The 13210-nt window shown below is 40.8% G+C and overlaps 1 protein-coding gene across 2 annotated transcripts in view; it reads left to right on the top strand.

Annotated features, from left to right (window-relative positions):
- Positions 1–10612: 10612 nt before the first annotated feature.
- Positions 10613–13210, top strand: part of meox1 (mesenchyme homeobox 1) — an 81767-nt gene continuing 79169 nt past the window's right edge. For both annotated transcript variants that reach the window (XM_039787758.1, XM_039787757.1), the window contains exon 1: positions 10613–10960. The gene's annotated coding sequence lies outside the window, so the exon portion shown is untranslated. The remainder of the gene's footprint in view (positions 10961–13210) is intronic.

The raw sequence follows: 13210 nt of genomic DNA, 5'->3' as shown, positions 1-13210 counted from the left end.
ATGACTCTAGAGTGCTGCTCGCACCGCCTCCATCTCCTGTTCTATTATACCCTCTAACACCACACACTACACTACACACACACACACAACCGGCGACACACATGCGGCTCAGCGCACAAAAGCGGCTGGCTAAGACAGCCATCGCTGTGCACGGTTGGTGGCAAAAGTGCATTGCATCCGGACCGCTTGGACAACCGTACAAAAGACTAGTTCCGTAGCTAGTGAGCTTCACAGTTGAAAGCGTGTATTTTGTTAGAAAGCAAGAGGTAGTGCAGAGGCACCATGTGCAAAGCTGGCACATATTTTCAGTGTCTTTATTATTTATCTTATTACATTGAAAAGGTATTAAGAGATATTTTGTTGAAGCTGGAGTTTCTAACACAGAAGAGGTCATATTTAGAACATTATTTCATATTATTTATGTATTTTAAAAGAGAGCTATTTTTTTGTTACAGGTTGTTACAGATTTTTATTTTATTACAGAAGTTATTTTTGCACCATTGATGCATAATAAAGCATGTTCATTAACCTCTGAGAAGCCTGTCTGGATTTTCTCGAGGCTGGGCCGAGTGTCCTCTTTTTTGGAAATCAAAATATGGTCACCCTATGTTATGGCAGCACATAAATATACTGCACTGACCCTTTCTCATCAGCCCACCAAGTCGCGGCAGATGGCCGCCCGCCAAGAGCCAGGTTCTACGGAAGTTTTTCCTCTCAGCTGTTGCACCAAATGCCTGCTCCTGGGGGAATTGTTGGGTCTCTGTAAATTATAGTGTATCTGTATAGTGTCCTGAGATAACGTCTGTTATGATTTGACACTATAAATAAAAATTGAATTGAATTAAGTGCCACTTTGCAGGTCGACAACCCTTCCGGGGATGTGGATCAGCAACCCATGGACGTTGATGGACCTGATTGGAACAGCAGACCAGCAGCTCAGAATAGTTCTGGTGGTCTGCCTCACTTCCACCTCTGGAATGTCCATATTACAAACTGCAATCACTTCCTATCTCCAGAAGAACTGTTACCAGCGCATAGTTCATTTCAATGTCAGATGTTGTTTCTTATTTATTTTTTTTACTCCCCCACTATGTAATGGCATTCACTGTGCCGTGTGCGGACAGACGAGGAGAGCGCTTTCTGCTCCCATAAATAAGGCCGCGGTAGGCTCCGGCCTGTTTCATCCATCACCGGGCTGAAGCTGTGTTTGTAGAGCAGGAGGGAGAGAGGGAGTGAGGGAGGCGGGGGGATAGATTCATCCATGTTCCCAGCAGCCATCCCCCTGTGGGAACTTCACGCAGCCATTAAACACCTCATGGCAGCCCGCGAGCTATTGGGCCAGCTGAGCCGAGGAGAGAGCACGCTGTCCCACCAGCTCTCCGCTCGTCCCCGTGGACATGTCAACAGGTTTTTCATTTAAACTTTTAGTGCACATCTCGGGCACATAAATCTGCTGATATAGGAGATATAGGAGAAATGGAGGCACAAACATCCTCCGTCAGAAAGTCACACGGGCGTTAATGTAGGGTTTGAGATATACAGCAAAAGGTCAATGCAGTTTTGATTTGCTCAACTGAAGTAATTGTTTGCATACAGGACATTTGACAGGGTTCGTTTTTAGGTGACAGTAATTACAGCTTGGAGTTATAATAGAAGAGGATTACAGTACAGCTGGAATGACTTTGGTGTTCAAAATGATCTGGAATCAGCTCTGATGGCTGTTTGAACTTAACTTGATCGGACAGTGAATGTGAATTTACAGCTTTTAAGATAAATGTGGAATTACTTTACAACAATTCAGGCAATTCAATCATTTATTTAATTAAATCAAAATCTCCTTGATAACATAATCAGCGGGTCTGTACAACTACTTTTTCATCATTACTCTTCATTGGTAATCGTGAGGTCATCTCAAAGTCCTCAGAATCCATGACGACGGCGATCTTTCGATAAACACAGATGACTTGTGGGATGTCGAAGGCAGGCCGGTGGAACCTGCAGTGGGAGTCTGAGGGGAGTCTTGCATGCCCTTAGATCACCCTCGGGAGTGAAACGAGGTGGTTTTTATGAGGGAGTGGAACGCAGGTGTTGAAATTGACAGACTGCGCTGTAGATTCCCAAGCTTTTTTAAATGCATGCATCTGGACTAATAAAGCCCTCTGTTTATAAAGAGAGGGCAGGACCCAGATATGTGTGTGTGTGTGTGTGTTTGGCTATTATCATCATCACTTTATTAGAAATCTAAATGAAAAACATAATCATAAGAACTAGAAACAAACATTTCTCTCCCCAAATTCCCCCAGCTTGAGTATTTTTTCCCCCACCCTGTCGTGGGAGTGTTGCAGGCCGTTTGATCTCACCTCGCCCCGATTAATTAAAAGAGAATGCCGCGGACTCTCCACGTCTCCATGGGTTTCACTCAGCCATCCCAAAAGAGTCAAGTTGGATCGTTCAGGGAGTCGACGGCATTGTGTTGTTGAGCAAGACTGAAGAGGTGGCTGCTTCCAGCACTCCTTAAAAACACACTCCACATACCAGGGATTCCTTCTGACCGCACAACTGGGCAGAAGCAGATGCATGATTGATGAATAGACTTTCTTAAGTGTGTTTTCTCCATCAAACAACTGCAGTGTCTTTGAACTTTGTGACATTTATTATCATGTTGTTTTTACTCTTCGGCATCAGGCTATCAAGTTGTATGAAAAGCTAAAGATTTACACCCGTAAGGAGTGTGTTTCTCTCATTTATTTTTTTTATTTACAATCTCTCTGGCTTTTGAGTCACAAATTAAGTGAAGTCACATTTATTTGAAGAGTGATAAAACAGTAGGAAATAGTATACAAAGTAGTAGAAAATAAAGGCATTAAGAAAGTCACTGACAAATGGTCAAGAGTTTTTGTTTTTTAAACAAGCCAGATATAAATCTTAATGGCTAAATGGGTAATCTGGATCTAGTAGTCAGCTATGAATATTAATAAGTCACTGATAAACATTAAGACTGCATTTATAAATGTTAAGCTTCTTCTCCAGCAAAAAAATGGTTCCTAACAAATAATGATACAGATGCAGAGCTAGCTAACTAACTAACTAACTAACTAACTAACTAACTAACTAACTAACTAACTAACTAACTAACTAACATATTGATTCTGAATGATCTTCTATCCTGTTTAGTATTTTCAACTTGTCCTCCTTTATAATGACTCTGCCTGCTCTATGAGGGAGTGTGCCTGCTCTGTAAGAGATACACTGCAGATTTTAAAGCATCTCTCTGGGCTCCATCATGCGGCGTGACAGTAAGGACACAGCCCTGGACCGGTGACAGCACCCATAAGTCTCCATCGGGGCCCCTGGCAGGCTGTCTCATGACTCTGTGCAGGTGCCTCCTGTTCCTGCCGGAGTGGCCAGCCATCCAAAAAAGCCCCTAAATGGCTCTTCTCCCCTACTCTGTCACGTCTCGTCTCGCATCGTCTTTAAGCTCAGCTCCATCACGTCACTCAGTGAGATGTTCCACAGTCATGGAGGGGCTTAGTGTACGACGCCATGTTTAGTCATTAGTGAGCAGGAGATCAGATGTCACATCTGACAACAACTACAGAGAGGAGCAGCATATGTGTGTGTGAGTGAAGGGGTTAAGTATCAAAGAGAAAAACATACTTGTGTTAACCTACACTCTGGTGATAGTACAACAGCAAGAGTACACTGAGATACACTGCAGGCCAGATTTGAAAACTGGTTGGTGGTCTCCTGTAAGATGCTTCAGCTATTATTATGATGAAATTAATCAAAGGAATAGTTTGACATTTTGGGAAATAAGCTTATTTGCTTTGATGACCAGAGTTAGATGAGAAGATTGACTACACTCCTATGTCTGTACAGTAAATGTGTAGTTGGGGCCAGTTAGCCTAGCTTAGCATAAAGACTGAAAGTAGGGGGAAACAGCTAGCCACTTTAATTCAAACAAAGACAGCAAGATGTGATTTTACTTTGGATTAAGTGTTGGACGTGCCTGATATCAGACAGTTACTCATTACACTCTGTTTCCATCTTCAGTCTGACTGTAGAGGGGGACTGGATTTTCCTAACCAATCACTAGAGACCAACGTACCTGATAGATAGATAGATAGATAGATAGATAGATAGATAGATAGATAGATAGATAGATAGATAGATAGATAGATAGATAGATAGATAGATAGATAGATAGATAGATAGATGCATCCATGTCCCAGAAATGCTTGTTACTAACTCTGGGGAGCTTATTCCCCGGAGTCCTTATGTTTTTTTTTCGCTCAGCAGTTTTCCTTGGATTAGGGTGACACCTAAATGGTTGCAGCTGTCGCCGTGGTCCTGCTCTGCGCCCTGCTATGCCCTGTAACACCCTGCTACACCCTGCTGCGCTCTGTGGTGCCCTGCTACGTCCTGCTATGCCCTGCAGTGCCCTGCTGCGCCCTGCTACACCCTGTAACACCCTGCAATGCCCTGCTACGCCATGAACTACTACAACTACTATTTCTAGTCATAGTTCCATTATCTTTATTGCCACTATTATTGCCACTGTTCATCGCACCCCCAACCGGCACCATCAGACACCGCCTACCAAGAGCCTGGGTCTGTCCGATGTTTCTCCCTAAATGGAAGTTTTCCTCACCACCCGAGGTTTCGCCCCAAAAGGGAGTTTTTCCTCGCCACTGTCGCACTAAATGCTTGCTCTTGGGGGAATTACTGGAATTGTTGGGTCTTTGTAAATCATAGAATGTGGTCTAGACCTACTCTATCTGTAAAGTGTCTTTGAGATTACTCTTGTTAGAATTTGATACAATAAATAAAATTGAATTTAATGGAATTTAATTAAATAGTATTACTGAAATAAAGATGTAAGTAAACCTATTGTGCAACTTGCACTTAGTGCAGTTGTGATGTATATGAGTCTTATCTAACACACAGTGATGAAGTGTTAAAAAGTTGTATTGCCTGTAGTAGGAATGATTTCTTGCCTAGCCTCAGTTGCTCCTCTGTTGGACCAGTGTGGGGTGGAGAGGGTGGTCGGGGTTAGCCGTGATAGGTAACAGTTTGTTCAGTGACCTCCTCTCCACCACAGCTTCAAATGTGTCCTGTTTGCAGCCAATAACGGAGCCAGCCTTCCTGATCAGTTTTGTCAGTCTGTTTGTGTCGCTGGCTCCGATGCTGCCCGAATTTAATGTCATTTTAAGTCGACACTGATGCGTAGCCATGGAGCAAAGTAAAGGGAGAGTGGCATTGATCTTCTCATCTAAAAGAGAACGCTGTTCTATTCCTTTATAACAAAAACTACGATGGTGATACTGTTTTTAGAAATACTGACGCTGATGACAATAAAAAAGATGCCTTTTTATGTTTTCCTTCTCCTGTTGTGTGTGTGTGTGGCCTGTGACCTATTCGTCATCTCATCCTCCATTATTTGATTGGTATTTGATCACCTGGCATGGAAAGGCGTACTGATGAGGACTCTGTGAACTCTTTCCTTATTGCAGTCAAACAGCTGTCCAACAAATAAATGATTTGCCTATACTCTTTCACTTGATGCCTCCACAGCTGCGATTTGTCAAAAACAGGAGGGCTGTGATTAAAAGTAAATAACTCGACAAACAATTAGTGCATTTCATGGCTTTCCAAACACCAGAAATACTTCTGTCCACGCACACACGCACACACGCACACACACACGCACAAATACACAGTTCTTATAAAGGCACTGGCATGGCGTGTGTCTGTATGAGCCAACTGGGCTTAGGTTGTAAAATTTGGTTTGTTAGGAACAGACCAAACACTCGAAAACACAAATGTCCCAATGAGTCTGTAAAGACCTACTCAAAATGTTAACAGAAAATTACAGCTTTTTCAAAAATGCAAAAGCAAAAAAAAGGGGGGGTCTGGGTACTTACAACTGTGTAGCTGGGGTATGAGAGAGTAAATGCTATTTGCCATAACCCATTTGTCCTGTCAGAGAAATGTTCAGAGAGGAGGTTAAAAATGCTATAACTGTCGCAGTCTAATATTCCAGTCTTGAAGTTTTTTATTGGAGGCAATTGTGAAACAGTGAAAATAATTTTGGATGACAATTTACGTAAATGGCAGTTATTACAAATAAAGTGTTGGTGGCAGAATACCGTTACCTGCGAATACCTGCAATCAATGTTTAGGCTACATATCTGCAATTATTACCGATACACAAACATTTAGGTGGCATTTAAAAGTTGTAGCTGATTGAGGTCGGGCTAATGTTACAGTAATGTTTTTTACATACTGTTGTGTATTTTAATCAATAATTATGTATTGTATTTTACAACATGATCCAATGTTTTGTATTTAAATTATTAACATGTAAAGTAACTACAGCTGTTAGTCAATTGTTAGTATTTGCCTCTGTAACGTGAGGGGGAAGCAAAAAAACGTAATGTGTGTGTGTGTGTGTGTGTGTGTGTGTGTGTGTGTGTGTGTGTGTGTGTGTGTGTGTGTGTGTGTGCGTGCGTGCGTGTGTGTGCTCGCACACACATACAGTGTGCACGTACATGCATGTATATTCTTGTGTATGTGTCAAACCAAAGTTTATTTATTGTCTGGACTGTGTAGCCTGTTCATATGTGTTTGTATTGAGAAGGATAGGCATGATATTGTAAATCAATCTGCTTTTGACTCTGATTTATTGTTCTGTGGCTGTGTAAGCAATCTTGTACACTTCTGTTTTCTGTTTTATTATTATTTATTTCAATTGATCAGTCAATTAAACATGTCCAATAATGGATATCTAATACTCTAGGAAACAGCTCACAAGTTATTCATGAGATCTGTCTGCATTTGAAATGTGTCTTATTCCTCTCTGTTGGGAGGATATTTGCTCTCAAGCCAGCTGCAATCCAAATATTTTCTGAGAGATTTCATTGCTCTGAGGCATATTTCTGCTAAATCACAAACACCCAAAGGACCGAATTAGCACAATTTAACAAATCTTAACCATAATTACACTTTTTTGCATTACGTATTGCCGTGAATGGGACAAAACCACAAATCGAGTTGAAATAATACATAACATTGTTCATCCAAAACTATCTGACATTTACGGCAAACATTTGACTTCATGTTACAAGTTCAACAAGTGAGGGGGAGAAGTGAAATGCTGCACTGATGTTTGCGCCATTAAAAACATGCGTCCTCTTGTGAATAACAACAGAATGCCGTCCAATTGGGCTGTTATGTCGAAACCTGAGCTCGCCAGAGGCAGAAAGAAAAACTTTTTGCAAGTTAATGTCTTCCTTTTGGAACCATCACAAATGCATCTTGAGAAATATAGTGCCATCTGACTTCTCTTGTATCTACAGTATAGGTTAAAGAGCAAAGCAGGATGAACTCAGAATGGGTCAGATAAGTGTGTAAAGAGTAGGTGTTTTTGCGGTGGTCAATGAAAAGGCGCTGCAATATCCATTAGGAATAACGGTTCTGTGGACAAATAAAGCAGGGTGTCTCTGAGGTGCTGATTGAGCCGGCAGATGGAGTATAAATTATGATGAAAAGGCATTAGCAAGGTTGACCCCCCTCTATCTATGCTTAATCTGCAGCCAAGGAGAGATTTTTATTTTCCTTGCAAGATCAGGGGGAAAAAAACGGCCAGGGAATCATTCTGCTAAACCCTCGGTTGGCAGGCTCTGTCTCGGAGTGGTTCAGCATCTGTTGCTTTATTTTCCGATGGAACTCTCAGCTTCTTCTTTCTTTTTTTTTTGCCCAAATGATTTCTTTCACCATGTGAAAATGATTGATCTTTCATAATAGCAGAACCAACCTTCATTCTTACAGTGTCCAACATCCTGAGTCCAGTTTATAATTGAAAAGTAAAAAAAAAAAAAAAAATGCTTAAGGCACTATCAGTGTACTAAAGTTTGGGAACATATGAAATGGAATAAGCTTGTTTGTTTAAATAAACATGAATAATGGCTGGTTCTGGTCTGGTCTGAAATGCTCTGTTCTTGCCATGTTTTGGTAGTAAAGTTGAGTTAATATCATAGCAATTAAACACAAGAGTCGTAAAAGAGAAAGTAATACATCCCACTAAATAAAATACCAACTGGAGAGACAAATTTACTGAGGGCATTAATATCATCATCACAGCTGGCATCTGAAACTAAAGCAAATACTGCTTTTTTTGCACTTCTGGTTGGACGCAAACTGTCTTTTCGCTGTCTTTGTACTTGTACACTACACTATGACAAGTTGAATCTAATCTAATCTGCCAAAGCTTTGCAATCCTCTGAATTTGTTATTTTAATAACACAATTTAAAAAAAAAAGATAATAAACAACAAACAGACTAAAAGGACAGAAAACATTACCTCCCTGTAACAGCACTGGGGATGACATCATTCTTTTCACTTCCACAACCTGACTCAGAAGAAAAAAAATAAAAGAGCCGAAAAAACCATTTCCAATCCTGCACAGTCAGTTGCAGTGAAGCTTGACCTCTTTCCCTGTGACTCCATCATGCACCTGTGCAGTCGAGGACCTCAGGGACAGTCCCTGTTCAAACCATGCATGGGGCCTCGGGCCTCCCTGTCGTGCCTGATGTATGTCGGCGTGTCCCGGGCTCCTCTCCCCGTAGGTGTGGGTCTCACTCCAGAGGCCCGATTAAAACGGCCTGCGCTCTCAGCTGTGTTTGCCGCTTGTCAAACAGTCTGGTTTACGGGCTTCATTAGTGGAGGAGGTGGGTTACATATGGGGAGTGTGTTTTACTGCCACTGGCTGTCTGTAAAGTCCAAAGATCACGACTTGTCTGACACTCAGTAAATCAGCCAAGCTTGTGCACATTTCGGTACAGTCATGGAGTGCAAAACCGGATGAGAAAGAGGAAGAAAGAAAGACTGTTATCATTACAGAGCAGTTTCAAGAAATGATAAATGATTAAAAGTATTGCCAATACAAAATGCAATATTATACGATTTTATGATCTGCAATCAATTTATGTATAAACTGTTTTTATGGGAACCATCTTTTGGATGTTTTTTGTGTGCATGCACAAGTCAACAATTAGTTCAATCTGAGTTTTCTCTGTGTAGCTTTGTTGCAGCTGAGTCCTGAGGGTGTGTGTTCTGTTGAATGTTTGTGGCTTAGGTTAAGCTCTGTGTTGACATCATGATATTACAGCACATTTGCAAATGTGTGACCACTCGGTTCGAAGCTTTTACAACAACGCAGTACCTTTTTTGTAAAAAATGCAAATGTTATGTAGTCATACAAGAAAAGTCATGTTTGCACACTTGTACTGTATAGAGTTGCACAGGAGAATAAAACAAATGAGTAAATGAGTTAAAGTATCACAAATCAGCTCTGATTGTTAGTTCGACTCTAATGTCAAACTAGTAAAACATGAATAGATTGAGGAAATTTAGTTTTGTTTGTTTTAAGACATAAAAATACTGTGCTTGGAATAAAAATTTGCATTTGATATGGTTTTTCCATCAAAAAGTATAATTGCATACATACAAAATTCTACTCCCCGATTGAAATATATGTATAAATATGCAACTGTAGTTCATTTCAAAAGTTGAATAGCTCCAAAAAAGAAAAAAGAAAACTCCAGCAACACCTGTAGTGTGAGGAGCAACTTTATTGCGCGACCAACATGTTTTGGCTGGTGGCCATCAGGGTCACCATACAACACATTACAAAGAATATATTTAAATACGATAGAAGACAACCAATCATACATATACAAAGAACCATAGACTGTCTGTTACCACCAGTGTCTGTGGTTAACATAATACAGAAAAGTGATAATGGTTTTACAGGGTGCTTGGAGCACGGAGACGACTACCGTAGCTACATACAGGCTCGCTGACATTACTAATGACACTTGCTAACAAGACAAAGGTCAGTAAAGAGACTCAGGTGCTGACATTTGTTAAGTTATGGCTGCAAAAGAAGTCTGGTGAGAGGTACAATAGATGTTTAGTGTGTTAATATAATAAATGGACCAGTGGTGGAATGCAACTAAGTACATTTACTTACGTACTGTACTTCAGTACAATTTTGAAGTAGGCTACTTGTACATTTGAGTACCAGTATTTTTTAGAACTTTTTTTTTACTTGTAACAGAGTACTTTTTACACTGTAGTATTATGTACAACTTTTAAAAAGATCTGATCCACCACTCTGCCACTATTGTAAGGGAATACAATGGATAGTAATAGTAATTTAAATAAATAATTTAAATAAAAATGTATAACTTAACATGTTGAATAAGATCATATTTGAATTGTTTAATCTAACAATAATAATGAAAACAAATTGTACCATTATTTTTGACCCTTTTGGTTGTATATTGGTGACTGTCAGTGGTCAGTCAGATACAGCTGTTGTGATTGGTTGTAGGTGAGGAAAAGAAACAAATAACGTAATGTAACCATAGACTGTATATTACATTATTATTATTATTATACTTTTTGTAACATTACATTATATTTCAGTCTATGAACGCAACGAGAAGTGGTCGGCAGGTTGGCTATCATCCGAGTCCCCCCCCCCCCCTACATTTTTCGACACAGTTAGCTAAGCTGGCTGGAAGTTTGTACTTGTGTGTATCTGTTAGCTGCTAAAATAGCGGAAATAAGGATGCTAATCGCGATGCTAGGATGCTAATGCTATTAGTAACGACCATTGGTAACGACTGGCATTAGCTAGCTAACGTTGGTCTCTTAAAGTTAGCTAGTGTGACTAGCTAATATGACCCGGGCGCTTCAGGGTCAGACAGGTCCCGCAGTGACCGGGAAAGATGCGTGGGTCCTCTGTTGAAGATGTTGGACGGGCTGTTCAGGTGCCATTGGTGGACAAACATTTGGCTTTCTCTGGTAAAGAGTTCAGCCTCTGCTGCAGCGGCCTGTTAACCTCCTCTCTCCGCCATCCTAACCGGGCTTGCCCAGGACTGAAAGAAAACTGTGAGTTGTGTATTTCGTTTCTTTACTTTATCTGAATGAAGAGGTAACGTTATGTACTTTCAGCAGGCCTGTGATGTTTTTATCTGATGTGTGTGTGTGTGTGTGTGTGTGTGTGTCAACATTCACTATATTTAACTGTTGCAGTGAGACATTTAGTGTGCTGTATTGAGGACTCAAGTGAAGATTTGCCAAAACAAGTAATTCAGTGACTGATATTTTATATTGATTTACACATTGGTGGAATGTAACAAAGTAGGCTACATTTACCCAACTAGCCTACTGCAACTCTGTTTGCCACTCAGAATAGAGTGTTGGGATGCTACATGTTACATTTCAATGATTGTAAATAGCAATGGAAACGTTGGTTTTTCTGTGTAAGTTTTTCTTTCTCTTGTCAACCACTGCAGTCCTCAATCTTCTCAAAGGAAATTATTTGACATTGACCAGAGTGCTTATTATATCAAGTCCCAGTGCCACAAATCTAATAGTTGGAATTATTTTTGACTTATTGGCTAGAAATCTGCGTTCTTACCAAATAACTCTCCTAATGCTTTGAGACATAAGGACACCTAATGCCAGTGAGTGAATACATATGGGAGTGAATGTGTTCCATCTCTTGGAGATTTAGTTGGTGGTAACCTTAGACTTTCTGAGCATTTCTTGTGGGGAGTTGACTGAATGAGTAGACGGGACTAAGGAGTCACAACAGAATCCCTCATCTGTTCTACTTAATGCAGACTGACTATTGGCTGTGACTGCCATTTTAATTCTCACCCAATCAGGCCACTTTCACTATGGAAGTGCTGGAAAATAGTGATGCACGCTTTAAGGCCCGTGCCAGACATGGCAGACGTGCTGCTCTGTGGTAGCAAAAGCAGTTATGTTTCCCAAGACGTATTTCAATTTAATGATGCAAGGAAAACGAGGGCTTTCCCCTGAGCTTACTTTTTGACTATTCCTATTTTTCATGCAATTTCACCTGTCCACAGCTGGCCTCAGATTGCAAAATGATGTTGTGTTGAAGCATGACATTAATGTCTTCTAGGGTTTTCAGACTTTGTTGTGGAAAACTGGGAAACAAATGACTTCGGTCTCAACTGAGGCATTGAAATATACCTGTATGTGGGTGTGCTGTCACTGTGGGGTTTTTAGTACTTTGGCGTTGAGCTGACAAGCCAGCAAACTTTTTTGCTTCTTTGGCGGTTTTCATCCACTTTCCTGGTGGTCTTCAACGCATTCAGCCGTCTAAGTGCTCTGAGAAAGACCTGGCAGGGAGGCAAACCTGGCAAAGTGGCTTTTCATGCAGAGAAAGAGGAGTGTGTGTGGCACATTGCACACTGGTACATGAGTGTGTGCATGGTGGTGGAGGGGAGGGCGTCTAGTGTGGGAGCAGGCAGCTCTGTCGTGAATTCAAACAGCTCTCACTGAGGACTAAGCATTGGCAGCCAAACGTACATCTGAGGTGACGCGTCATATAAAAAAGGCAGCGAGCGTTTAATCCCCTTCTCCTTGAAAAAGAGCAGCTCTCTCTTTCGCAGAGTTCCCAAAAAAAAACCCACTGAATTCTCCAGCAACGCAGATGGGGGTTGAATAATTCATGGCAACAAAGGCAAAGTGTCCTCATGCTGCAGTTCTATAAAAATAATCCCATAACATCATCACACTCACCCCATTGCTCGCGGTGCTCAAACAAGCCAGTTGGGAGAAGTCGACTGGCCTTTAAGCCTCATGACTCAGACTTCACTCACTGGGCCTCCTCTATTCTTTGTAAATAAAACTTTGCAAGAAACATAGAGGCATTTCAATAAAAAGGAACACAGATCGTGGGTTATTTTGACAATGGAAGTATGTAGATGTGTTGCTGCACCCTGACAACATTTAGAATCTGAAAAGGTTTTATGATTTATGAGAATGCTTCACCTTAAACAGAAAAGATCCAGACTAAGGCTCCTTGAGGCTGTACTTAGACACAGCGATGCTTTGAGCTCCATGTTAACCATCTTAGTTCTATGTGTCAGCATGCTAAAATTTGCTATAAAGCAACAAAGACAAAGTGCAGCTCAAGATGATAGGAATGTCATTAGTTTTGCAAGTATTTTTTCATAAGCCAAGGTATTGGACAAATTAAATTTGACATAATGATGGCACTAGATGTAAAGTCAGAGGATCTGCAAATTCGTTAAGATTTATTGTCTGGGAAACAAGAATATTTGTACAAAATTTCATGGCAATGCATGGATGCCAAGATAT

Source organism: Perca fluviatilis, chromosome 21 (genome assembly GCF_010015445.1).
Source record: "Perca fluviatilis chromosome 21, GENO_Pfluv_1.0, whole genome shotgun sequence".
Lineage (NCBI taxonomy): Eukaryota > Metazoa > Chordata > Actinopteri > Perciformes > Percidae > Perca > Perca fluviatilis.
Note: the sequence above shows the minus strand (reverse complement) of the source record. Positions and strands in the feature narration are given on the sequence as shown.